Below are 8,189 nucleotides of genomic sequence, written 5' to 3' on the forward strand. Positions count from 1 at the left end.
TCTGGGATATTACAGTATCTGGAACTTCACAACTGCTAAACCTGTGCTTTGTGCCCTGAACAAATGTGTTGTTTGGCTGGTTTGAGATTCCAGCAGACATCTACTTCTTTTCCTCTTCTGATTCCCTTATAAAGTCAGTATGGATCATGATAATAAGACATACGTCTACCACACTCTGCAATTAAAATGTGTTATTCTCATTTTTTAAAATGGAACCGGACATTAAGTTTATTGAACATTAAGACAAAATGTAAAAAGATATGTAAAAAAGTTTGCATACGAGTGTCATATTTGATATGTCAGGCTTTTATGGCTGATAAAGTGTGATACACGTGACTATGGAGCTCATACTCAAGGATTAAAGTTAAACACTCATTTCTTCAGAGGCCCAAAATTAAGCAATTTGCTGCAGATGCTGAGATTTATATGGACAAAAGTGTAAAACTAAATTCTGACGCTTGTGATGTAAATGTATAACAGTAGAGCAGATAATTACATTTGGCACTCTATATCGCCAATATGTCTTAGTAAGATGAGAATTAAATGATCCAAACATGTAATGCAACGCAGTGCAATAGCGAAACAAAAAAAAAAAAACAAATCAAAATCAAAATCATCCTAATCTAAACTCACACACACTTATAAAAAAAAAAAACTGAACAATCAATAAAAAATAAAATCTACGTTGCTTCAGTAAGTGTTCATCTTGAAATATTACTAACAATACAAGTTATACTTGTGTTTACTTTATAAAAAACAGTATTTGACAGATTTGACAGCAAAAACACATTCAGCACAAGCTGAAGCTGGACATTCACACAATTAAACTAAAAGGCCTTTTACTCGCTAAAAAGGTAAACGATCAATTGGATTGTGTTTTGATCCATTTATAGGTGTCACGAAACACTAAAACACTGTTTTTGAGGTATTAACATGAATGGGTTGCACATCAGTGAAAACTAGCACTCATTATGTCTGTTATTAAGGGACAAGAGCAATTTCCTTCCAGTTTAAAAAGCAAAGTTGAGCCGGCGTCATGAGAGGTGATGTATAAGCATTCATCTGCAGTGGTGATTGGCTGCTGTGGCTGGAGAGCGCTTTAATCTTTTTTAGCAATATATTTTAATATTAACATTTTATATTTCATTTTTCCAAAAATACAGTGACATCATTTGGACAGGCATGCTAAAAATATCAGAATTATTTAACATAACTGAGTAAATTATTCAAAAATAAATAGCCTGAACTCAAATTTGAAAAAGTTTCAGTGAATAATAACAGCTACAGTATTATTTTAAAAGACATGAAATATAGCACTCAAGTCATATGATACTTTAACATACTTTTTTTTATTGCCATATTGGAGCTTGATAGCCCCAGTTCTTATTCACTTTAACTATGTAGTCAACACCTGAAGTGATCAAAACCTTTCATCAAAGTTGTCTTAAAATCCGTTCTTGTCTTTGGACAACTTTGATGAACTTTTTGATCCACTTTAAGTGTAGACTACAGTATATTATAAAGAGTGGCCAGGTATGTTATAAAACCTCATCTTCAGAAAGGTTTGAAACCACAAAAGAGCAAGAGTGTGATGACAGACTTTATCTGTAAGTGAAAGGGAAGGTTATACTCAGTATTTGTGGGGTGGCTATTTGTGTTTTTCTGTGCTTATCCAACAAGGTTTGATTTAAAGAACTCAATCCCAGCAGCGATTCCTTAACCTGCATCTTCAAGAATCAGCTAAAACACATCTCTTCCATCTTCATTGACTCTCTCACTCTAGCACTCTCTATTCTAATTCTATTCTGAAATAAATAAATAAACAAACTTAGACTTGGCAGCCATGTTCATCGGCTCTGACGTCACTGGAAAGAAAACTTCTCCAGTAAGAGTTTTCATGGTGTAACTTATAGAAATATTTTTCTTATTTTCCTGTTAGCTAAATATCATATTCATGAATGTAAATTTTCTAAATGCAAACCTTTTTTTTTTTTTGAGATTCAAACGTGAAATGAAAATGTATTTTGAATCTATTGAATTCTCTACAAATTTAAAAGCAGTAAGAACAATGAATGACCCTGGACTGCAGTTGCATTGTTATGATTTGAGAATGATGACAACAGATATTGTTATTGTTTTCACAAGCATTCAGTTATGTAAGATTCTATAAAAGAATAGCAGACTCCACAGCTCAACTAACGATAACTGCATTGTTGGAATCTCTTTTATATTTTTTTACAGCTGATGAATGATAAAAGCACTGACAGTCAATCAGAATCCATTCACTTTAAAGAGCTCCAGCATTTCAAGCATTGGAAGATAAACCTGCAGCGCAAACATAGATATAAGTTCGCTATCGTTCTGTGGTGTGGAGGCTAGCAGTTACTCCTATAGTTATCTTCATTGTTCTTGGTGTGAAGAGGCTTTAAGAGTGCCACCCAAGCTACTGGGTCCACACTTACTCTATTAGCTTATTGGGCTTTTTAAAGTACCTAGCGTCTCCCTCTGTTCATGAGTGTCTATAATTAATCAATAACACAAATTAAACAATACTGAGCTGGACCAGTAAAGATAATCACAGTTATTAACAACATCTACTTATTTTTCAAAAAAATCTAACAACAATTTTTTTTGGCATTTCACTGAACGACATGTTTTTGTAAGCATGAAAAGATGAATTGATCAAGTATTTAAGAGCAATAATCTCACTTTTCTGCAGCACCACATGGTCTTTCAGGAGCCATCTGATGATATCACAGACTGCTGAATGACTATCAGTTTTTTATTTGATTTCAGAATAACTTCTTATTCCTGGAAATGAACTATAAACTGCATTTTGGTTATTTATTAAAAAAATGATTTCAGAACTGTCACCGTCCCACTTCTTATTCCTATATGTTATATCATTTGAAAGCTTAGAACCCCAAGATTCATCCTGTCAAAACCATTTTGAAATCGGACATTGCGTTACCATGGAAATGGTAATTTAAAATCTTATGGCGGTCTCCTCCCCCTTAGTGGGCAGTGTCAAGTGTCATATTAGCATTACGGTCTTTTAGAAACAAACTGCACCCAAAACACAAAATAACATAACAAATCAAATAGGCCTGTCAAATTAAAAAAAAAAAAAACAAATAAAAAAGCAAAATACAAACATGACCTCAATCATTTTTGGTGATGGAACATATTGCCCATATTTGGAACAAACTATTCGGGTTTAATTTTATACTTAAAAATATTTATAATAAATAAAATAAAATAAAAATAATATGACGCATTTCATTTACAATCAACTTTTGGTTTTTGATGGAACAAAATATTGAGACCCATTAGGTCTATATTCCAAAGTGTTCATAAAATTTACTTAACTTTTATGCCTAAAGTTAAGGGGTTAAGACATAGTCACCATGTTTCAATATATACTTCCACTTGCGCCTCAGTGTCTTTTACTGCAGCTGTCTTGTACACTTGCGCCAGTGTCTTTTGCCGCTTCTCGTCACCACGAGGTGCTCGTTCAAATTTAAAAAATGCTTCTACAAAAAAAGTTATCGTGACAGGCCTAAACACAGCCAACACTATTACTTGAAAATGCCAAGACAACAAATATATTTTTTAACTTGGCATTTTATATGATTATTTAAAGATGTAATGGTAAAATCAAAGTACAGACCATCACACTGAATAATTACTTTACACTTTGGAAAAGATGAAGTGCTGTGCAGGCTATTTAAGACAATATTGGCTGATTAGATTGAAATGCTGACCTAAATTGCAAAATGTTTGCCCTTTCTCTCTTCACCGTTCCCACATCCCAGACCTCAAATACATAAAATATTACCCTTTTTAGACAGTTTTTGAAGTGAAAAATAAAGAAAATACTATACAAAACTTATTGAAATGACCAGGTTTTTTTATTTACCCTTGAAAGATCTCATAGGTGACCTATTTTGATCTGAAAAAGGTGACTGTCACTGAAAGGTGAGGAGTTTGCATCTATGAAAGACGTGGAGGCAGAGGTGAAAGTGTTAGATACATCTGGGTCATATAAGCAGGTTCTCTCTTATTCAGAATGATGTGAAAACTACAATTTGACACTCAATTCAAGATATCAAGACTTTTATATATTTATCAAAGATGTTTATTATCAGGCGACATTCTAATGAAGTCACTCAATAAACAAAAACATTAAAAAACAAAAATACATAAACTTTGTGTCACCGTGTATTTTCCACTTCCTTTAAGAAAGCAAAAAGCTCAGTGTTTACTCCATTGCATTTTTGCCATTGGTTTTCCGATACTCTCTGTACAGCAGAAGTCGTTCGGTCGTGTGTTATTCCACTCCTCTTCTCCCGTACCACACAATACACTACACAAAACAAAACATAAATCCAAACCAACATGAAGATACTAACAAGGCCAACAGTTTGCGGCAGATGCTCTGTAGATGAGGGAAGCGGGTAGCCTCTTTCCAGAAGGTCTGGACAGAAACCTCTCCCTCAGACAAGGGCTCTGATAAATACTGATGCAGCTCAGGCACGTTCATTAGCCTCTGCATATCAACACCTGCTTGATCACAGCTCGCTTCTGCAGCGGTACAAGTTTCACTTAATGCTGACTCCACAACTGTAGAGGCACGCTGTTTGGAGGGTGTAAACAGTGTGGTACTCTTGAACTTCTCTTTTCCACTGTGAAAGGGCTGCAGCTTGATTCGTGGGTCCAGAACTGTGGCTAGTATAAAATCTCTTCGCAAAATCAGAGGCTGGAAGTAAGAGCGGAGACCAGAGCGCAGGGCTGAGCAGAACAGGCTGAAGCTGGTGGCCTTGGTCTCAAGTGTTTTATCGAGTCCAATAATGGACGGAATGATGAGGGACAAGGTGAAAGCGTCTTCCTGAAGCACCTGGACCACTTCCTCAAAAGGCTCTACCAAGCCAACAAAGTCCACTACCTGCTCACGCGCAACATGAACCACTGGTGGACAAACGTGGCAGCTGTTTGTCTCCGTGCGAGCTTGATTGAGAAGGCTCATCACCAAGTCCCATACCGACTCCTGCATGATTTCACGGATGACGGTGATCGTGGAGTTCCAGGTGTAGCTGCTTGTGCTGCAAGAAACAGACAGTGAGCTCTTGCATTTCCGTGCAAGAACCTCAAGCCAGTAGGCACTGCGGCGAAAAAAAGACACCACGCTTTGTATCTCAAGAAGTATACGCTCAACAACTCTGGACTTCTTCAGTGCCTCCTTCATTACACAATGCAGTAGTGTTGTAATACAATCCAGATGTTTGCTGCACGAGACTTCAGCTATAGAGTATTCATCTATGGCGAACTGGTCATCAAGAAAACGCAGTAACTCATTTTCGTCTGGATCGTTCTTTTGTGCAGAATACATGATCTTGTAGTCACAGAAAACATCATGTGTAGCAATAGTGTTCTTGGCCTCGTGGATAATGCTGTAACCAATGTTATGTGGGAAAAGCCCATAGCTTAGAAGAACTGATTCAAGCTCTCCTCCAATCTTTGCAGTAAACTGTTTACACTGCAATTGGCGAAAAGCCACAGTCGGTCTGTGAATGTTCCAGTCGTCATCAAGAAAGTGCATCTGAACGGCAAGAAGTGGTTCTGCATGTTCACTAGCCCAGATATCAGCGGTGATGTGAACAACATTACGGCCTGCACTCAAAGATACACAGCTCCTGAGCTGCTGGATCAGCTGTGGCTTGATGGTTTTCTCCACAGCATTATAGAGCTCTAATGCTATGGTGCGCTGTGAGAGCTGTGGGTGTTGAGGACCAACTGAGGACATGAACTTACGAAAGCCAGAGCCTTCGGTGAAGTTCAGGGGCAGCATGTCCTCGGCAATCATTCGCAAAACATCATCAACAAAATCTTTATGCTGCGGCGGCACAGCAGAAGGGCTTCTGGAGCTGGAGGGAGAAGCTGAACATGGGTAGAGCGGAGGACTGTTCGCATCCAGCGGTCTTTCTGAAGTCGTCCTCTTCATCTCCTTCACCTTGGGTAGTGGCTCTGCTGTGCTCTTTGACTGTGGATTAAAATCAGATATTTAAAAAAAAGACAAGTGTAGGCAAACACATTTATTTCTAAAACGTAAAAAAATCAGCGCGTATAGGAAAGCGATTGCAGGCTTTCACTATTGTCAGCTAACTGTGCGAATCCAGCCATAAAAACGGAATTCACAGTTTAATGCGGAATGTCACGGAATTTGTCAAATTTTTAAATTAATTAATCAAAAGCAGGTCATAACACTTAAATCAAATCACGATATGGACTAGTATCAGTAAATATTAAGCCGGAAAAGTTGATGATTTTGTTGTCCTCTCGCTTCTTAAAAAAAGAAAAAGAAAGAAATATTGGGTCCATCCAATCCTGAGATATAGAGAGGACGAAGAGTTCCCCCTCAGGAGCAGCGGGATTATCCCAGCCGATTCAAAGTTTACTTCAGGGTGTCAATGGCTTAGTTTGATGCTTTGATACTAGAGCCACCAATTTCTGTGAACTCAGTATGCAAGGATCTATATACAGTGCTTTGTGCTGCAAGATGAAGTGGATGAACTTAACAATCGCCATTCTGGGTTTTGGCATTCGCTTGCAATGAGCAATGAGTCAATTCACGGCAACCCATCAAAATAAAAGTCCGGTTTAATTTAAAGACAAGTATTTGCTAGAAATGTATTACTTTTGTTCAGCAGATTGTACATAGCCTACTACTACTACTACTACTAAAAAGAAACAAACATTATTTTTTAAGGGAATAATCACACAACATTTCTTCCAGGTTTTAATTTTAATAGTAAATCACCTTTGTTTGCCAAAAAAATTAAGTTTACTTAATTTTCAATATTTTAATTAATGTTTTATGCCTTCATTTGATAACCAGAAAAATTTAAATACACAACATAATTTCTGAGGGGGAAAAAAACATTTCATAAGGCTATTTTAAGAAAAAAATAATAAATTAAGTTGTTTTTATACATTTAAATAATTAGACATGCTTTATTGTTATTGGGTAACAAAACATATGGTGTAGAAAAAAATAAAACATTTCATAGGGCCCTTAACATGTAATATTTGTTAAACTTTTAATAAATTGATGTGAAAATGTATAAATTTCATGATTTTAATTAATTAGACATGCTTTTTGATTAATAAAATTTAATTTAATCATTAAAAAGGAGTAGAGAAAAATTTAAATGGAAAAAAATGGAATCTAGAAAAATTTAAACGGAAAAAACGGAATTAGGAAAAAAATAAAACTGAATTTGGGAAAAAAAATAAACCGGATTTCATAGGGCCCTAATATATACAAATAATAGAAAAAAGATCTGCACACAGTGCGTTTGCCTGACAAGGTCTTTGACCGAAATGTTACTAATTTTAACTTTTTGAATAAAGGGAGCATAACAGTGTGTAGAACTTTTTTCTATTATTTGATTTACCCTTTGATCTTGCACCTGGCCAAGACTTTTTCTGGATGTGCGTATTTTGACCCTTTCCCTAATATATACACAACACAAAAAATAAAATGAAATACCTTTTCATGACTTGTGGAAGTAGTGGTTTCTTTCTGTGTCAAGTAGAGTCCAAGATCACTCAAGTCAACATCCTCTATCTTGTAGGTGCCCTTGTCCATTTTACGCTTTAAGGTTGAATACCAGTGGTTCTTTATGGAATTATCAGTCCTACCAAACATTACCAAATGCTGATCAGTTACAGTGCCTTACTGTAACAACTTACAAACTGAGAACAGCCTTAATTATACAATAAATGACAACACTATAAATAAGACTGTTTAACTATAAAAACAAAGATGATTATTTACAATTTTCTGTAAATTATAAATTACCTTCCAGGGAGAAACTTTGCAATCTGTGCCCAGCGAGATCCCAGCACACAGTGGCATTTAATGATCATGAGATCCTCCTCTTCTGTCCAGGGGGTCTTAATCACAGAAGGGTCGAGGTGATTGTGCCATCGCTCACGGCACTGTTTGCCCCTTCTGCCTTTTAGGTTCTTTGCAATTGTGATCCAATTCTTGTCACCATACAAAGTCACCAGCTGAATGAGCTACAGAAAGAGAAGACATCACAGTTAAACTCACATAAACTTCATCTCTGAGAGTTCACTTCAGGAGCTTTCCACCATTTCATTTCAGAAACCTATGCTATTACTAC

Source organism: Cyprinus carpio, chromosome B23 (genome assembly GCF_018340385.1).
Source record: "Cyprinus carpio isolate SPL01 chromosome B23, ASM1834038v1, whole genome shotgun sequence".
Lineage (NCBI taxonomy): Eukaryota > Metazoa > Chordata > Actinopteri > Cypriniformes > Cyprinidae > Cyprinus > Cyprinus carpio.